This window comes from Diadema setosum, chromosome 2 (genome assembly GCF_964275005.1).
Source record: "Diadema setosum chromosome 2, eeDiaSeto1, whole genome shotgun sequence".
Taxonomy (NCBI): domain Eukaryota; kingdom Metazoa; phylum Echinodermata; class Echinoidea; order Diadematoida; family Diadematidae; genus Diadema; species Diadema setosum.
The window spans coordinates 30,298,883-30,320,155 of record NC_092686.1 but is presented as its reverse complement, the minus strand read 5'-3'; the positions used below and the strand labels follow the sequence as shown (position 1 = coordinate 30,320,155).

Genomic DNA, 21,273 nt, shown 5'->3' with positions numbered 1-21,273 from the left:
ACCGTGGCTCCTTGAGCAGAGCACACACTTCATTACATGTACATGTATGCAAACCTCAAATATGCGCAGCTTCAACTCCCAAGTTCATTGACCTTATCTGCCAAAAGATAAAAAATCCTTTAAAGATCCGTAAAATTCTCGGATCACAACCACAATTTGATCATCTGTTCCTTGTATCAGTATCAATTTTACATGTCAGTTTCAGCCAAATCCATTTACAACTTTTTGAGTTATTTTGCAAACAGACACACCCTCCTTCCTTGGTAGAGGTAACAAATACAGTAATATTAATGGCTTCATGTGAAATAGAGTATATCATAGAGTATCTCATCACAGATGCAACAGCATAGGATTAGATTCTGCCGGGCAGTTTCGTGATGGTAGCTGCATGAAGCACTACAAGAACATCTCCAGTTGTGCATCATTTTTGTACAATGTCAAAAACAGATCATAAATGATCAAAACATCTCAGTGACACAGTGTTGAAAGAATACTTTAACCACGACAATGTTGTCCCCTACACAATTTTAATGAGGCCTTCATTTGCGTCATGTATGCACTTTGCAATCACCAAGAATATATACAGCACAGAATCGTCAATAGATTTGTAATGCTGAGCAGTCAACCAAATGCAAAATCTATCCAGAAAATGGAATTCAGTCTCAATAGTTTCCAGTCGGCAGACTAATATGTCCCATTAGAGATGAAATGCTTGATCAGTGAAATCCTTCAACAGCTTATCTCTTTTTATTCTACAGGTCCAAGAATGGCAAGCTGGTTTTAGCTCAAAATTTGGATGTGTCCATAATACCCACTTAGAGAAGTTGCATTTCAGCCTGATTTTATTCCTCTCACAAAGTTGAATCGCAGAAGCATTAACAAACAAACCAACAGGGCATCCATTTTGTATTTGATATCAGAATTACAAGAAATAAAGATCATTAAAAACCAGGTATCCCTTTTAACAACTAAAAACCTCGATAGCACAAACATATAGAATACACTTGTATAATGTGTTAATCTTTTCATAAGGGGATATCAATAATGGGGGTGGGAGATTTCCTGACAACACTGCTTGTGACATTTACAAAACAATGCATTTCAATTTCTTTATCTAACTACTCACAGGTAGATTGCACATCAGGTAAATAGATGAAGTGGGCAGGAACTATGGACTCCGTAGGACGGTCCTTCTAAACCAAGACTTAAGGACAGCATTTGCAAATAGAGTATCATAGATGAACGTATGTGGGATACAAATGAAAAATGTATTGCTACAGATGACAAACAATATAATTCAAGGGCAATTAAAAGAGAAACAAAGCAAGGGCAGCATGATATCCTTTCTAAAGAGCCCACGTTGCTCTTAATGTAGGCAGCAATCATGGCCAACACTGATTTACCTAAAAATAAAGTGGTGACTTTCACTAACTTTGATTTGATTAACGTTTCTTTGCCTGGCAACAAAAATTACCACTATTGTCTGAGGATTTGGTACTGGTACAAGTACACTATTACCTTGATATTTACTTTTACGTCAAACATATCAGGAGAAATGTAATAATTTAGGCCACATTCTGGAAGTTGAATATATACGTATGTGCAACCATGCAATTCATCAAAAAGGTAGGAAAAAGTATACGCATTTGTAATGAAACTTAATCGATTTTCTAGAATATTACTTTTACCAGAAAAGGCTCTTTGAATTCAGGTGCCGGGGCATCATGGCCATTGTCCTCAGTATAATTCGAGAGCTGTAAAACCAGTACAACTAAGCTTTGTTGCAGAAGTAAAGAGGAGAATATTTTCACATCAGATGCAGATAACTTTCTTCAGAGCTTCTTGTTGATGGCATCACAGATCCACTTTCAAGAGGCCACTCCTGTCTCAAACAAATGTCTGACCATGAGTGGAAATTCTACTTACGTTTGTGTAATATATACAGTCAGTCTGATTACTGAGACGGCCACACTGGAAGATCATTCCACAAAGCTCTGCTAAGATGTTTGTATCTTTACATAGAGCCAGTGCTATAAAGTTTTGAATACATTTTTGCTTGCAATGATTCTACAAGATGTCATATGATCGTTAAATGCTTCTTGCTTGTCTGGAATGATAATACAGGAACAAATAACATATGATCGTTACATGCTTCTTGATTGTCTGGAATGATAATACAGAAACAAATAAATGAAATCTGATAAAGTAAAAAAAAAAAAAAAAAAATTGAAAGAGAAACAGTGTTAATTTTTTTTCCTCTATCTTCTTAGAATTTACCATTAGGCCCTACTGCTTTTCTAAGCAGAAAGATTGGGGGGAAAAATTGCTGATACATTGCGATGAAAAGATACCGCATCGTGAAACCACAAAATCTGCTGACGTAAAATGTCCGTAACAAATGTCCACAGCACGATTTTCTGCCCTTCTTTCTGGAAAAAAAAAATAAAATCCTTGAGAAGAATACGCAAACTTTTCATCGAGTGTTCCTATGATGTCTATGCAGACCCTGACAGAGCGTAATGCCTGGTATGAGTTTTCCTGTGACGCCATGCTCTTTGTCTCCCCAGCTATTTTGCTCAAACAATCACATTTTAACCCTAAAAAGGCCAGGGGTGGTGGGGGAGGGGTGGCAGGGGTGGATCCAGGGGGGTGTTTCTTAAAGCTGTACGTAAAGTTACGAACAACTTACGAGTGACTGGTGATCAGTTCTGATGTGCTATACTTATCAGTTTCCATAATTCAGCACAAGAACTGATAACCAGTCGCTCATAAGTTGTTGGTAACTTTACGAACAGCTTTATGAAACACCCCCCAGGAATTCCATAAAGGGGAGACGCCTTTGTAAAATTAAAAGGGGGCACATGCACCCCCCCTTTTTTTTTTCTTCTTTTGTTTTGACCAAAAATAAAGAGGACGCGCACACCCAGTGTGCCCCCCTCTGGATCTGCCATGGGGGGGGGGGGGGGGAGGTAACAAAACTATTATTTGTAATATTTAAGGTTGCACATATCATATAAAGGCAGTACATTTTATTCAACAAGGAAGCAGGAGACCGTCAGCATGAGCATGGTTTGACTGGACTGGCAACCTCATGGGAAACTATGAACTCATGTTCGTCTCTCACAAAAAGGTAGGTTTTTGGACTAGTACGTAGTGGGAGAAAGATGTGGTAATATAGGACTTCTCTTCACTCGTTGCTTCCCCTGAGATGCCCATGTGGTAACTAGATCAAGGTTTGTCATGTCTGTAGTGTGATGCCAGCATTCAGTCCCCCTTGTGCTTTATGTAGTCAACAATGACCTTTGCCATGGACTAACCTTCTCAGATAATAAGCTGACCTTGTAAAGAAACGATTGCTCTTCATATGGTACATGGTTTCTACCTTTCTCATTCTCCTTTTCCCTTTTTTGTTAAATTTTATTTTTTATTTTGATCTGTTTCATGAAGGGCAAGGAACAGGACCTTGTTGTTGTTGTTTTTTTTGTTTTTTTTTTTGTACGCACATATCAACAAATAAGTTATCACGTGGCTGAACCAGAGCTTCAGAACTTTGGCTATTCTCACGTTTTCTTGCAAGCATGAGTAACAGGAATGGACTGACAACCGGAAGCTCTAGAACTTTAAGACACACCTTCTCTCTCTCTTGCCCGCACCAGCGGCACCAGAAAATAATTTCATACCTTATGCAGGGATGAGAATACAAGAGAGGGACACAAATACATCTACACAGAGCTGAAAAATCTTTTTTGTACACAAAAGGGTCTGAGCTTTCATACTACCAAGACCTGAATTCAGGCTTTTGCTAGAAAATTGGCCTCCCTGTTAGTTAAAGACGTGTGTACAGACAGAAATGGACTTCACAGAGAGTATACTCACTTCACGTGTACCAAGTACTTGCACTCATGATGATTGAGAAATGAGTGAAGGGAAGTGGATGAAGAGAGGAATAAAGACAGTGTCATCACTGAAACAGTCAAGTGAATAGCACCACAAATTTTGGCTCACATACTTCTCCTCCATTGTATTTTCTGAGAGTGACATCAGGAATATGACAATTCTACACATCATATTTCAAATAACAGTTTTGCAGTCAGAGCCCTGTTACATAAAAAGATGCACTCAAATATAAATCAGAATATTGGACAATCTATGCAAAAGTTATGAATTTTTAAAGTTTTGGTGTTGGAACCGCTGGACGAGGAGACTACTAGAGCTTATGACGTATGAGTGGACAACAATACCAAGAAAATATAAAGAAAATTCTACAAAAATCCATTTTTCATGAAAATTACAAATTCCATCTACTTGATATTGACATATGTTAGGGGTAACAATTATTCCCCCTGCTTTCTGAAAGAGGTTGGTCCATTGCTCTTTCATAATTCTAGAAAAGTGAATTTTTGTTGAATTTCCTTTATATTTTCTTTGTATTGTTGTCCACTCATACGTCATATCCTCTAGTAGTCTCCTCTTCCAGCGGTTTCAACACCAAAACTTTAAAAATTCATAACTTTTGCATCGATTGTCCGATTTTCCTCAAACTTTCACTGATGTGTTTAACTAATGTTGCTGCTTTCACTCAATCCACATTGCTTTTTAGGTTTGCCTTTCCTTTAAGGACAGCATTTGCAAATAGAGTATCATAGATGAACGTATGTGGAATACAAATGAAAAATGTATTGCTATAGATGACAAACAATATAATTCAAGGGCAATTAAAAGAGAAACAAAGCAAGGGCAGCATGATATCCTTTCTAATGAGCCCACGTTGCTCTTAATGTAGGCAGCAATCATGACCAACACTGATTTACCTAAAAATAAAGTGGTGACTTTCACTAACTTTGATTTGATTAACGTTTCTTTGCCTGGCAACAAAAATTACCACTATTGTCTGAGGATTTGGTACTGGTACAAGTACACTATTACCTTGATATTTACTTTTAAGTCAAACATATCAGGAGAAATGTAATAATTTAGGCCACATTCTGGAAGTTGAATATATACGTATGTGCAACCATGCAATTCATCAAAAAGGTAGGAAAAAGTATACGCATTTGTAATGAAACTTAATCGATTTTCTAGAATATTACTTTTACCAGAAAAGGGTCTTTGAATTTGGGTGCCGGGGCATCATGGCCATTGTCCTCAGTATAATTTGAGAGCTGTAAAACCAGTACAACTAAGCTTTGTTGCAGAAGTAAAGAGGAGAATATTTTCACATCAGATGCAGATAACTTTCTTCAGAGCTTCTTGTTGATGGCATCACAGATCCACTTTCAAGAGGCCACTCCTGTTTCAAACAAATGTCTGACCATGAGTGGAAATTCTACTTACGTTTGTGGTAAATATATACAGTCAGTCTGATTACTGAGACGGCCACACTGGAAGATCATTCCACAAAGCTCTACTAAGATGTTTGTATCTTTACATAGAGCCAGTGCTATAAAGTTTTGAATACATTTTTGCTTGCAATGATTCTACAAGATGTCATATGATCGTTAAATGCTTCTTGCTTGTCTGGAATGATAATACAGGAACAAATAACATATGATCGTTACATGCTTCTTGATTGTCTGGAATGATAATACAGAAACAAATAAATGAAATCTGATAAAGTAAAAAAAAAAAAAAAATTGAAAGAGAAACAGTGTTAATTTTTTTTCCTCTATCTTCTTAGAATTTACCATTAGGCCCTACTGCTTTTCTAAGCAGAAAGATTGGGGGGAAAAATTGCTGATACATTGCGATGAAAAGATACCGCATCGTGAAACCACAAAATCTGCTGACGTAAAATGTCCGTAACAAATGTCCACAGCACGATTTTCTGCCTTTCTTTCTGGAAAAAAAAAAATAAAATCCTTGAGAAGAATACGCAAACTTTTCATCGAGTGTTCCTATGATGTCTATGCAGACCCTGACAGAGCGTAATGCCTGGTATGAGTTTTCCTGTGACGCCATGCTCTTTGTCTCCCCAGCTATTTTGCTCAAACAATCACATTTTAACCCTAAAAAGGCCAGGGGTGGTGGGGGAGGGGTGGCAGGGGTGGATCCAGGGGGGTGTTTCTTAAAGCTGTACGTAAAGTTACGAACAACTTACGAGTGACTGGTGATCAGTTCTGATGTGCTATACTTATCAGTTTCCATAATTCAGCACAAGAACTGATAACCAGTCGCTCATAAGTTGTTGGTAACTTTACGAACAGCTTTATGAAACACCCCCCAGGAATTCCATAAAGGGGAGACGCCTTTGTAAAATTAAAAGGGGGCACATGCACCCCCCCTTTTTTTTTTCTTCTTTTGTTTTGACCAAAAATAAAGAGGACGCGCACACCCAGTGTGCCCCCCTCTGGATCTGCCATGGGGGGGGGGGGGGGGGGAGGTAACAAAACTATTATTTGTAATATTTAAGGTTGCACATATCATATAAAGGCAGTACATTTTATTCAACAAGGAAGCAGGAGACCGTCAGCATGAGCATGGTTTGACTGGACTGGCAACCTCATGGGAAACTATGAACTCATGTTCGTCTCTCACAAAAAGGTAGGTTTTTGGACTAGTACGTAGTGGGAGAAAGATGTGGTAATATAGGACTTCTCTTCACTCGTTGCTTCCCCTGAGATGCCCATGTGGTAACTAGATCAAGGTTTGTCATGTCTGTAGTGTGATGCCAGCATTCAGTCCCCCTTGTGCTTTATGTAGTCAACAATGACCTTTGCCATGGACTAACCTTCTCAGATAATAAGCTGACCTTGTAAAGAAACGATTGCTCTTCATATGGTACATGGTTTCTACCTTTCTCATTCTCCTTTTCCCTTTTTTGTTAAATTTTATTTTTTATTTTGATCTGTTTCATGAAGGGCAAGGAACAGGACCTTGTTGTTGTTGTTTTTTTTGTTTTTTTTTTTGTACGCACATATCAACAAATAAGTTATCACGTGGCTGAACCAGAGCTTCAGAACTTTGGCTATTCTCACGTTTTCTTGCAAGCATGAGTAACAGGAATGGACTGACAACCGGAAGCTCTAGAACTTTAAGACACACCTTCTCTCTCTCTTGCCCGCACCAGCGGCTCCAGAAAATAATTTCATACCTTATGCAGGGATGAGAATACAAGAGAGGGACACAAATACATCTACACAGAGCTGAAAAATCTTTTTTGTACACAAAAGGGTCTGAGCTTTCATACTACCAAGACCTGAATTCAGGCTTTTGCTAGAAAATTGGCCTCCCTGTTAGTTAAAGACGTGTGTACAGACAGAAATGGACTTCACAGAGAGTATACTCACTTCACGTGTACCAAGTACTTGCACTCATGATGATTGAGAAATGAGTGAAGGGAAGTGGATGAAGAGAGGAATAAAGACAGTGTCATCACTGAAACAGTCAAGTGAATAGCACCACAAATTTTGGCTCACATACTTCTCCTCCATTGTATTTTCTGAGAGTGACATCAGGAATATGACAATTCTACACATCATATTTCAAATAACAGTTTTGCAGTCAGAGCCCTGTTACATAAAAAGATGCACTCAAATATAAATCAGAATATTGGACAATCTATGCAAAAGTTATGAATTTTTAAAGTTTTGGTGTTGGAACCGCTGGACGAGGAGACTACTAGAGCTTATGACGTATGAGTGGACAACAATACCAAGAAAATATAAAGAAAATTCTACAAAAATCCATTTTTCATGAAAATTACAAATTCCATCTACTTGATATTGACATATGTTAGGGGTAACAATTATTCCCCCTGCTTTCTGAAAGAGGTTGGTCCATTGCTCTTTCATAATTCTAGAAAAGTGAATTTTTGTTGAATTTCCTTTATATTTTCTTTGTATTGTTGTCCACTCATACGTCATATCCTCTAGTAGTCTCCTCTTCCAGCGGTTTCAACACCAAAACTTTAAAAATTCATAACTTTTGCATCGATTGTCCGATTTTCCTCAAACTTTCACTGATGTGTTTAACTAATGTTGCTGCTTTCACTCAATCCACATTGCTTTTTAGGTTTGCCTTTCCTTTAAGGACAGCATTTGCAAATAGAGTATCATAGATGAACGTATGTGGGATACAAATGAAAAATGTATTGCTATAGATGACAAACAATATAATTCAAGGGCAATTAAAAGAGAAACAAAGCAAGGGCAGCATGATATCCTTTCTAATGAGCCCACGTTGCTCTTAATGTAGGCAGCAATCATGACCAACACTGATTTACCTAAAAATAAAGTGGTGACTTTCACTAACTTTGATTTGATTAACGTTTCTTTGCCTGGCAACAAAAATTACCACTATTGTCTGAGGATTTGGTACTGGTACAAGTACACTATTACCTTGATATTTACTTTTAAGTCAAACATATCAGGAGAAATGTAATAATTTAGGCCACATTCTGGAAGTTGAATATATACGTATGTGCAACCATGCAATTCATCAAAAAGGTAGGAAAAAGTATACGCATTTGTAATGAAACTTAATCGATTTTCTAGAATATTACTTTTACCAGAAAAGGGTCTTTGAATTTGGGTGCCGGGGCATCATGGCCATTGTCCTCAGTATAATTTGAGAGCTGTAAAACCAGTACAACTAAGCTTTGTTGCAGAAGTAAAGAGGAGAATATTTTCACATCAGATGCAGATAACTTTCTTCAGAGCTTCTTGTTGATGGCATCACAGATCCACTTTCAAGAGGCCACTCCTGTTTCAAACAAATGTCTGACCATGAGTGGAAATTCTACTTACGTTTGTGGTAAATATATACAGTCAGTCTGATTACTGAGACGGCCACACTGGAAGATCATTCCACAAAGCTCTACTAAGATGTTTGTATCTTTACATAGAGCCAGTGCTATAAAGTTTTGAATACATTTTTGCTTGCAATGATTCTACAAGATGTCATATGATCGTTAAATGCTTCTTGCTTGTCTGGAATGATAATACAGGAACAAATAACATATGATCGTTACATGCTTCTTGATTGTCTGGAATGATAATACAGAAACAAATAAATGAAATCTGATAAAGTAAAAAAAAAAAAAAAATTGAAAGAGAAACAGTGTTAATTTTTTTTCCTCTATCTTCTTAGAATTTACCATTAGGCCCTACTGCTTTTCTAAGCAGAAAGATTGGGGGGAAAAATTGCTGATACATTGCGATGAAAAGATACCGCATCGTGAAACCACAAAATCTGCTGACGTAAAATGTCCGTAACAAATGTCCACAGCACGATTTTCTGCCCTTCTTTCTGGAAAAAAAAAAATAAAATCCTTGAGAAGAATACGCAAACTTTTCATCGAGTGTTCCTATGATGTCTATGCAGACCCTGACAGAGCGTAATGCCTGGTATGAGTTTTCCTGTGACGCCATGCTCTTTGTCTCCCCAGCTATTTTGCTCAAACAATCACATTTTAACCCTAAAAAGGCCAGGGGTGGTGGGGGAGGGGTGGCAGGGGTGGATCCAGGGGGGTGTTTCTTAAAGCTGTACGTAAAGTTACGAACAACTTACGAGTGACTGGTGATCAGTTCTGATGTGCTATACTTATCAGTTTCCATAATTCAGCACAAGAACTGATAACCAGTCGCTCATAAGTTGTTGGTAACTTTACGAACAGCTTTATGAAACACCCCCCAGGAATTCCATAAAGGGGAGACACCTTTGTAAAATTAAAAGGGGGCACATGCACCCCCCCTTTTTTTTTTCTTCTTTTGTTTTGACCAAAAATAAAGAGGACGCGCACACCCAGTGTGCCCCCCTCTGGATCTGCCATGGGGGGGGGGGGAGGTAACAAAACTATTATTTGTAATATTTAAGGTTGCACATATCATATAAAGGCAGTACATTTTATTCAACAAGGAAGCAGGAGACCGTCAGCATGAGCATGGTTTGACTGGACTGGCAACCTCATGGGAAACTATGAACTCATGTTCGTCTCTCACAAAAAGGTAGGTTTTTGGACTAGTACGTAGTGGGAGAAAGATGTGGTAATATAGGACTTCTCTTCACTCGTTGCTTCCCCTGAGATGCCCATGTGGTAACTAGATCAAGGTTTGTCATGTCTGTAGTGTGATGCCAGCATTCAGTCCCCCTTGTGCTTTATGTAGTCAACAATGACCTTTGCCATGGACTAACCTTCTCAGATAATAAGCTGACCTTGTAAAGAAACGATTGCTCTTCATATGGTACATGGTTTCTACCTTTCTCATTCTCCTTTTCCCTTTTTTGTTAAATTTTATTTTTTATTTTGATCTGTTTCATGAAGGGCAAGGAACAGGACCTTGTTGTTGTTGTTTTTTTTGTTTTTTTTTTTTTGTACGCACATATCAACAAATAAGTTATCACGTGGCTGAACCAGAGCTTCAGAACTTTGGCTATTCTCACGTTTTCTTGCAAGCATGAGTAACAGGAATGGACTGACAACCGGAAGCTCTAGAACTTTAAGACACACCTTCTCTCTCTCTTGCCCGCACCAGCGGCACCAGAAAATAATTTCATACCTTATGCAGGGATGAGAATACAAGAGAGGGACACAAATACATCTACACAGAGCTGAAAAATCTTTTTTGTACACAAAAGGGTCTGAGCTTTCATACTACCAAGACCTGAATTCAGGCTTTTGCTAGAAAATTGGCCTCCCTGTTAGTTAAAGACGTGTGTACAGACAGAAATGGACTTCACAGAGAGTATACTCACTTCACGTGTACCAAGTACTTGCACTCATGATGATTGAGAAATGAGTGAAGGGAAGTGGATGAAGAGAGGAATAAAGACAGTGTCATCACTGAAACAGTCAAGTGAATAGCACCACAAATTTTGGCTCACATACTTCTCCTCCATTGTATTTTCTGAGAGTGACATCAGGAATATGACAATTCTACACATCATATTTCAAATAACAGTTTTGCAGTCAGAGCCCTGTTACATAAAAAGATGCACTCAAATATAAATCAGAATATTGGACAATCTATGCAAAAGTTATGAATTTTTAAAGTTTTGGTGTTGGAACCGCTGGACGAGGAGACTACTAGAGCTTATGACGTATGAGTGGACAACAATACCAAGAAAATATAAAGAAAATTCTACAAAAATCCATTTTTCATGAAAATTACAAATTCCATCTACTTGATATTGACATATGTTAGGGGTAACAATTATTCCCCCTGCTTTCTGAAAGAGGTTGGTCCATTGCTCTTTCATAATTCTAGAAAAGTGAATTTTTGTTGAATTTCCTTTATATTTTCTTTGTATTGTTGTCCACTCATACGTCATATCCTCTAGTAGTCTCCTCTTCCAGCGGTTTCAACACCAAAACTTTAAAAATTCATAACTTTTGCATCGATTGTCCGATTTTCCTCAAACTTTCACTGATGTGTTTAACTAATGTTGCTGCTTTCACTCAATCCACATTGCTTTTTAGGTTTGCCTTTCCTTTAAGGACAGCATTTGCAAATAGAGTATCATAGATGAACGTATGTGGGATACAAATGAAAAATGTATTGCTATAGATGACAAACAATATAATTCAAGGGCAATTAAAAGAGAAACAAAGCAAGGGCAGCATGATATCCTTTCTTATGAGCCCACGTTGCTCTTAATGTAGGCAGCAATCATGACCAACACTGATTTACCTAAAAATAAAGTGGTGACTTTCACTAACTTTGATTTGATTAACGTTTCTTTGCCTGGCAACAAAAATTACCACTATTGTCTGAGGATTTGGTACTGGTACAAGTACACTATTACCTTGATATTTACTTTTAAGTCAAACATATCAGGAGAAATGTAATAATTTAGGCCACATTCTGGAAGTTGAATATATACGTATGTGCAACCATGCAATTCATCAAAAAGGTAGGAAAAAGTATACGCATTTGTAATGAAACTTAATCGATTTTCTAGAATATTACTTTTACCAGAAAAGGGTCTTTGAATTTGGGTGCCGGGGCATCATGGCCATTGTCCTCAGTATAATTTGAGAGCTGTAAAACCAGTACAACTAAGCTTTGTTGCAGAAGTAAAGAGGAGAATATTTTCACATCAGATGCAGATAACTTTCTTCAGAGCTTCTTGTTGATGGCATCACAGATCCACTTTCAAGAGGCCACTCCTGTTTCAAACAAATGTCTGACCATGAGTGGAAATTCTACTTACGTTTGTGGTAAATATATACAGTCAGTCTGATTACTGAGACGGCCACACTGGAAGATCATTCCACAAAGCTCTGCTAAGATGTTTGTATCTTTACATAGAGCCAGTGCTATAAAGTTTTGAATACATTTTTGCTTGCAATGATTCTACAAGATGTCATATGATCGTTAAATGCTTCTTGCTTGTCTGGAATGATAATACAGGAACAAATAACATATGATCGTTACATGCTTCTTGATTGTCTGGAATGATAATACAGAAACAAATAAATGAAATCTGATAAAGTAAAAAAAAAAAAAAAAAAAATTGAAAGAGAAACAGTGTTAATTTTTTTTCCTCTATCTTCTTAGAATTTACCATTAGGCCCTACTGCTTTTCTAAGCAGAAAGATTGGGGGGAAAAATTGCTGATACATTGCGATGAAAAGATACCGCATCGTGAAACCACAAAATCTGCTGACGTAAAATGTCCGTAACAAATGTCCACAGCACGATTTTCTGCCCTTCTTTCTGGAAAAAAAAAATAAAATCCTTGAGAAGAATACGCAAACTTTTCATCGAGTGTTCCTATGATGTCTATGCAGACCCTGACAGAGCGTAATGCCTGGTATGAGTTTTCCTGTGACGCCATGCTCTTTGTCTCCCCAGCTATTTTGCTCAAACAATCACATTTTAACCCTAAAAAGGCCAGGGGTGGTGGGGGAGGGGTGGCAGGGGTGGATCCAGGGGGGTGTTTCTTAAAGCTGTACGTAAAGTTACGAACAACTTACGAGTGACTGGTGATCAGTTCTGATGTGCTATACTTATCAGTTTCCATAATTCAGCACAAGAACTGATAACCAGTCGCTCATAAGTTGTTGGTAACTTTACGAACAGCTTTATGAAACACCCCCCAGGAATTCCATAAAGGGGAGACGCCTTTGTAAAATTAAAAGGGGGCACATGCACCCCCCCTTTTTTTTTTCTTCTTTTGTTTTGACCAAAAATAAAGAGGACGCGCACACCCAGTGTGCCCCCCTCTGGATCTGCCATGGGGGGGGGGGGGGGGGGAGGTAACAAAACTATTATTTGTAATATTTAAGGTTGCACATATCATATAAAGGCAGTACATTTTATTCAACAAGGAAGCAGGAGACCGTCAGCATGAGCATGGTTTGACTGGACTGGCAACCTCATGGGAAACTATGAACTCATGTTCGTCTCTCACAAAAAGGTAGGTTTTTGGACTAGTACGTAGTGGGAGAAAGATGTGGTAATATAGGACTTCTCTTCACTCGTTGCTTCCCCTGAGATGCCCATGTGGTAACTAGATCAAGGTTTGTCATGTCTGTAGTGTGATGCCAGCATTCAGTCCCCCTTGTGCTTTATGTAGTCAACAATGACCTTTGCCATGGACTAACCTTCTCAGATAATAAGCTGACCTTGTAAAGAAACGATTGCTCTTCATATGGTACATGGTTTCTACCTTTCTCATTCTCCTTTTCCCTTTTTTGTTAAATTTTATTTTTTATTTTGATCTGTTTCATGAAGGGCAAGGAACAGGACCTTGTTGTTGTTGTTTTTTTTGTTTTTTTTTTTTTGTACGCACATATCAACAAATAAGTTATCACGTGGCTGAACCAGAGCTTCAGAACTTTGGCTATTCTCACATTTTCTTGCAAGCATGAGTAACAGGAATGGACTGACAACCGGAAGCTCTAGAACTTTAAGACACACCTTCTCTCTCTCTTGCCCGCACCAGCGGCACCAGAAAATAATTTCATACCTTATGCAGGGATGAGAATACAAGAGAGGGACACAAATACATCTACACAGAGCTGAAAAATCTTTTTTGTACACAAAAGGGTCTGAGCTTTCATACTACCAAGACCTGAATTCAGGCTTTTGCTAGAAAATTGGCCTCCCTGTTAGTTAAAGACGTGTGTACAGACAGAAATGGACTTCACAGAGAGTATACTCACTTCACGTGTACCAAGTACTTGCACTCATGATGATTGAGAAATGAGTGAAGGGAAGTGGATGAAGAGAGGAATAAAGACAGTGTCATCACTGAAACAGTCAAGTGAATAGCACCACAAATTTTGGCTCACATACTTCTCCTCCATTGTATTTTCTGAGAGTGACATCAGGAATATGACAATTCTACACATCATATTTCAAATAACAGTTTTGCAGTCAGAGCCCTGTTACATAAAAAGATGCACTCAAATATAAATCAGAATATTGGACAATCTATGCAAAAGTTATGAATTTTTAAAGTTTTGGTGTTGGAACCGCTGGACGAGGAGACTACTAGAGCTTATGACGTATGAGTGGACAACAATACCAAGAAAATATAAAGAAAATTCTACAAAAATCCATTTTTCATGAAAATTACAAATTCCATCTACTTGATATTGACATATGTTAGGGGTAACAATTATTCCCCCTGCTTTCTGAAAGAGGTTGGTCCATTGCTCTTTCATAATTCTAGAAAAGTGAATTTTTGTTGAATTTCCTTTATATTTTCTTTGTATTGTTGTCCACTCATACGTCATATCCTCTAGTAGTCTCCTCTTCCAGCGGTTTCAACACCAAAACTTTAAAAATTCATAACTTTTGCATCGATTGTCCGATTTTCCTCAAACTTTCACTGATGTGTTTAACTAATGTTGCTGCTTTCACTCAATCCACATTGCTTTTTAGGTTTGCCTTTCCTTTAAGGACAGCATTTGCAAATAGAGTATCATAGATGAACGTATGTGGGATACAAATGAAAAATGTATTGCTATAGATGACAAACAATATAATTCAAGGGCAATTAAAAGAGAAACAAAGCAAGGGCAGCATGATATCCTTTCTAATGAGCCCACGTTGCTCTTAATGTAGGCAGCAATCATGACCAACACTGATTTACCTAAAAATAAAGTGGTGACTTTCACTAACTTTGATTTGATTAACGTTTCTTTGCCTGGCAACAAAAATTACCACTATTGTCTGAGGATTTGGTACTGGTACAAGTACACTATTACCTTGATATTTACTTTTAAGTCAAACATATCAGGAGAAATGTAATAATTTAGGCCACATTCTGGAAGTTGAATATATACGTATGTGCAACCATGCAATTCATCAAAAAGGTAGGAAAAAGTATACGCATTTGTAATGAAACTTAATCGATTTTCTAGAATATTACTTTTACCAGAAAAGGGTCTTTGAATTTGGGTGCCGGGGCATCATGGCCATTGTCCTCAGTATAATTTGAGAGCTGTAAAACCAGTACAACTAAGCTTTGTTGCAGAAGTAAAGAGGAGAATATTTTCACATCAGATGCAGATAACTTTCTTCAGAGCTTCTTGTTGATGGCATCACAGATCCACTTTCAAGAGGCCACTCCTGTTTCAAACAAATGTCTGACCATGAGTGGAAATTCTACTTACGTTTGTGGTAAATATATACAGTCAGTCTGATTACTGAGACGGCCACACTGGAAGATCATTCCACAAAGCTCTGCTAAGATGTTTGTATCTTTACATAGAGCCAGTGCTATAAAGTTTTGAATACATTTTTGCTTGCAATGATTCTACAAGATGTCATATGATCGTTAAATGCTTCTTGCTTGTCTGGAATGATAATACAGGAACAAATAACATATGATCGTTACATGCTTCTTGATTGTCTGGAATGATAATACAGAAACAAATAAATGAAATCTGATAAAGTAAAAAAAAAAAAAAAAAAAAATTGAAAGAGAAACAGTGTTAATTTTTTTTCCTCTATCTTCTTAGAATTTACCATTAGGCCCTACTGCTTTTCTAAGCAGAAAGATTGGGGGGAAAAATTGCTGATACATTGCGATGAAAAGATACCGCATCGTGAAACCACAAAATCTGCTGACGTAAAATGTCCGTAACAAATGTCCACAGCACGATTTTCTGCCCTTCTTTCTGGAAAAAAAAAATAAAATCCTTGAGAAGAATACGCAAACTTTTCATCGAGTGTTCCTATGATGTCTATGCAGACCCTGACAGAGCGTAATGCCTGGTATGAGTTTTCCTGTGACGCCATGCTCTTTGTCTCCCCAGCTATTTTGCTCAAACAATCACATTTTAACCCTAAAAAGGCCAGGGGTGGTGGGGGAGGGGTGGCAGGGGTGGATCCAGGGGGGTGTTTCTTAAAGCTGTACGTAAAGTTACGAACAACTTACGAGTGACTGGTGATCAGTTCTGATGTGCTATACTTATCAGTTTCCATAATTCAGCACAAGAACTGATAACCAGTCGCTCATAAGTTGTTGGTAACTTTACGAACAGCTTTATGAAACACCCCCCAGGAATTCCATAAAGGGGAGACGCCTTTGTAAAATTAAAAGGGGGCACATGCACCCCCCCTTTTTTTTTTCTTCTTTTGTTTTGACCAAAAATAAAGAGGACGCGCACACCCAGTGTGCCCCCCTCTGGATCTGCCATGGGGGGGGGGGGAGGTAACAAAACTATTATTTGTAATATTTAAGGTTGCACATATCATATAAAGGCAGTACATTTTATTCAACAAGGAAGCAGGAGACCGTCAGCATGAGCATGGTTTGACTGGACTGGCAACCTCATGGGAAACTATGAACTCATGTTCGTCTCTCACAAAAAGGTAGGTTTTTGGACTAGTACGTAGTGGGAGAAAGATGTGGTAATATAGGACTTCTCTTCACTCGTTGCTTCCCCTGAGATGCCCATGTGGTAACTAGATCAAGGTTTGTCATGTCTGTAGTGTGATGCCAGCATTCAGTCCCCCTTGTGCTTTATGTAGTCAACAATGACCTTTGCCATGGACTAACCTTCTCAGATAATAAGCTGACCTTGTAAAGAAACGATTGCTCTTCATATGGTACATGGTTTCTACCTTTCTCATTCTCCTTTTCCCTTTTTTGTTAAATTTTATTTTTTATTTTGATCTGTTTCATGAAGGGCAAGGAACAGGACCTTGTTGTTGTTGTTTTTTTTGTTTTTTTTTTTGTACGCACATATCAACAAATAAGTTATCACGTGGCTGAACCAGAGCTTCAGAACTTTGGCTATTCTCACGTTTTCTTGCAAGCATGAGTAACAGGAATGGACTGACAACCGGAAGCTCTAGAACTTTAAGACACACCTTCTCTCTCTCTTGCCCGCACCAGCGGCTCCAGAAAATAATTTCATACCTTATGCAGGGATGAGAATACAAGAGAGGGACACAAATACATCTACACAGAGCTGAAAAATCTTTTTTGTACACAAAAGGGTCTGAGCTTTCATACTACCAAGACCTGAATTCAGGCTTTTGCTAGAAAATTGGCCTCCCTGTTAGTTAAAGACGTGTGTACAGACAGAAATGGACTTCACAGAGAGTATACTCACTTCACGTGTACCAAGTACTTGCACTCATGATGATTGAGAAATGAGTGAAGGGAAGTGGATGAAGAGAGGAATAAAGACAGTGTCATCACTGAAACAGTCAAGTGAATAGCACCACAAATTTTGGCTCACATACTTCTCCTCCATTGTATTTTCTGAGAGTGACATCAGGAATATGACAATTCTACACATCATATTTCAAATAACAGTTTTGCAGTCAGAGCCCTGTTACATAAAAAGATGCACTCAAATATAAATCAGAATATTGGACAATCTATGCAAAAGTTATGAATTTTTAAAGTTTTGGTGTTGGAACCGCTGGACGAGGAGACTACTAGAGCTTATGACGTATGAGTGGACAACAATACCAAGAAAATATAAAGAAAATTCTACAAAAATCCATTTTTCATGAAAATTACAAATTCCATCTACTTGATATTGACATATGTTAGGGGTAACAATTATTCCCCCTGCTTTCTGAAAGAGGTTGGTCCATTGCTCTTTCATAATTCTAGAAAAGTGAATTTTTGTTGAATTTCCTTTATATTTTCTTTGTATTGTTGTCCACTCATACGTCATATCCTCTAGTAGTCTCCTCTTCCAGCGGTTTCAACACCAAAACTTTAAAAATTCATAACTTTTGCATCGATTGTCCGATTTTCCTCAAACTTTCACTGATGTGTTTAACTAATGTTGCTGCTTTCACTCAATCCACATTGCTTTTTAGGTTTGCCTTTCCTTTAAGGACAGCATTTGCAAATAGAGTATCATAGATGAACGTATGTGGGATACAAATGAAAAATGTATTGCTATAGATGACAAACAATATAATTCAAGGGCAATTAAAAGAGAAACAAAGCAAGGGCAGCATGATATCCTTTCTAATGAGCCCACGTTGCTCTTAATGTAGGCAGCAATCATGACCAACACTGATTTACCTAAAAATAAAGTGGTGACTTTCACTAACTTTGATTTGATTAACGTTTCTTTGCCTGGCAACAAAAATTACCACTATTGTCTGAGGATTTGGTACTGGTACAAGTACACTATTACCTTGATATTTACTTTTAAGTCAAACATATCAGGAGAAATGTAATAATTTAGGCCACATTCTGGAAGTTGAATATATACGTATGTGCAACCATGCAATTCATCAAAAAGGTAGGAAAAAGTATACGCATTTGTAATGAAACTTAATCGATTTTCTAGAATATTACTTTTACCAGAAAAGGGTCTTTGAATTTGGGTGCCGGGGCATCATGGCCATTGTCCTCAGTATAATTTGAGAGCTGTAAAACCAGTACAACTAAGCTTTGTTGCAGAAGTAAAGAGGAGAATATTTTCACATCAGATGCAGATAACTTTCTTCAGAGCTTCTTGTTGATGGCATCACAGATCCACTTTCAAGAGGCCACTCCTGTTTCAAACAAATGTCTGACCATGAGTGGAAATTCTACTTACGTTTGTGGTAAATATATACAGTCAGTCTGATTACTGAGACGGCCACACTGGAAGATCATTCCACAAAGCTCTGCTAAGATGTTTGTATCTTTACATAGAGCCAGTGCTATAAAGTTTTGAATACATTTTTGCTTGCAATGATTCTACAAGATGTCATATGATCGTTAAATGCTTCTTGCTTGTCTGGAATGATAATACAGGAACAAATAACATATGATCGTTACATGCTTCTTGATTGTCTGGAATGATAATACAGAAACAAATAAATGAAATCTGATAAAGTAAAAAAAAAAAAAAATTGAAAGAGAAACAGTGTTAATTTTTTTTCCTCTATCTTCTTAGAATTTACCATTAGGCCCTACTGCTTTTCTAAGCAGAAAGATTGGGGGGAAAAATTGCTGATACATTGCGATGAAAAGATACCGCATCGTGAAACCACAAAATCTGCTGACGTAAAATGTCCGTAACAAATGTCCACAGCACGATTTTCTGCCCTTCTTTCTGGAAAAAAAAAAAAAAAATCCTTGAGAAGAATACGCAAACTTTTCATCGAGTGTTCCTATGATGTCTATGCAGACCCTGACAGAGCGTAATGCCTGGTATGAGTTTTCCTGTGACGCCATGCTCTTTGTCTCCCCAGCTATTTTGCTCAAACAATCACATTTTAACCCTAAAAAGGCCAGGGGTGGTGGGGGAGGGGTGGCAGGGGTGGATCCAGGGGGGTGTTTCTTAAAGCTGTACGTAAAGTTACGAACAACTTACGAGTGACTGGTGATCAGTTCTGATGTGCTATACTTATCAGTTTCCATAATTCAGCACAAGAACTGATAACCAGTCGCTCATAAGTTGTTGGTAACTTTACGAACAGCTTTATGAAACACCCCCCAGGAATTCCATAAAGGGGAGACGCCTTTGTAAAATTAAAAGGGGGCACATGCACCCCCCCTTTTTTTTTTCTTCTTTTGTTTTGACCAAAAATAAAGAGGACGCGCACACCCAGTGTGCCCCCCTCTGGATCTGCCATGGGGGGGGGGGGGGGGGAGGTAACAAAACTATTATTTGTAATATTTAAGGTTGCACATATCATATAAAGGCAGTACATTTTATTCAACAAGGAAGCAGGAGACCGTCAGCATGAGCATGGTTTGACTGGACTGGCAACCTCATGGGAAACTATGAACTCATGTTCGTCTCTCACAAAAAGGTAGGTTTTTGGACTAGTACGTAGTGGGAGAAAGATGTGGTAATATAGGACTTCTCTTCACTCGTTGCTTCCCCTGAGATGCCCATGTGGTAACTAGATCAAGGTTTGTCATGTCTGTAGTGTGATGCCAGCATTCAGTCCCCCTTGTGCTTTATGTAGTCAACAATGACCTTTGCCATGGACTAACCTTCTCAGATAATAAGCTGACCTTGTAAAGAAACCATTGCTCTTCATATGGTACATGGTTTCTACCTTTCTCATTCTCCTTTTCCCTTTTTTGTTAAATTTTATTTTTTATTTTGATCTGTTTCATGAAGGGCAAGGAACAGGACCTTGTTGTTGTTGTGTTTTTTTTTTTTTGTATGCACATATCAACAAATAAGTTATCACGTGGCTGAACCAGAGCTTCAGAGCTTTGGCTATTCTCACGTTTTCTTGCAAGCATGAGTAACAGGAATGGACTGACAACCGGAAGCTCTAGAACTTTAACACACACCTTCTCTCTCTCTTGCCCGCACCAGCAGCACCAGAAAATAATTTCATACCTTATGCAGGGATGCCAGGTTAGAATACAAGAGAGGGACACAAATACATCTACACGGAGCTGAAAAATCTGCACTTTGTACACAAAAGGGTCTGGGCTTTCATACTACTAATACCTGAATTCAGGCTTTTGCTAGAAAATTGGCCTCCCTGTTAGTTAAAGATGTGTGTACAGACAGAAATGGACTTCACGGAGAGTATACTCACTTCACGTGTACCAAGTACTTGCACTCATGATGATTGAGAAATGAGTGAAGGGAAGTGGATGAAGAGAGGAATAAAGACAGTGTCATCACTGACACAGTCAAGTGAATAGCACCACAAATTTTGGCTCACATACTTCTCCTCCATTGTATTTTCTGAGAGTGACATCAGGAATATGACAATTCTACACATCATATTTCAAATAACAGTTTTGCAGTCAGAGCCCTGTTATATAAAAAGATGCACTCAAATATAAATCAGAATATCAAACGTATGTCAGGAATCTGCCAATCAGAACTGAGAATTTAGAGGCTTCTGTTTGATTTTCTGACTTATGTCTGGGGTGCAT

General features: G+C 38.1%; 1 protein-coding gene across 1 annotated transcript in view; it reads right to left on the bottom strand.

Annotated features, from left to right (window-relative positions):
- The window catches only part of LOC140243997 (rho guanine nucleotide exchange factor 3-like), a 123,348-nt gene that overhangs the window by 82,994 nt on the left and 19,081 nt on the right, over window positions 1-21,273 (bottom strand). The gene's annotated exons all lie outside the window — the stretch shown is intronic.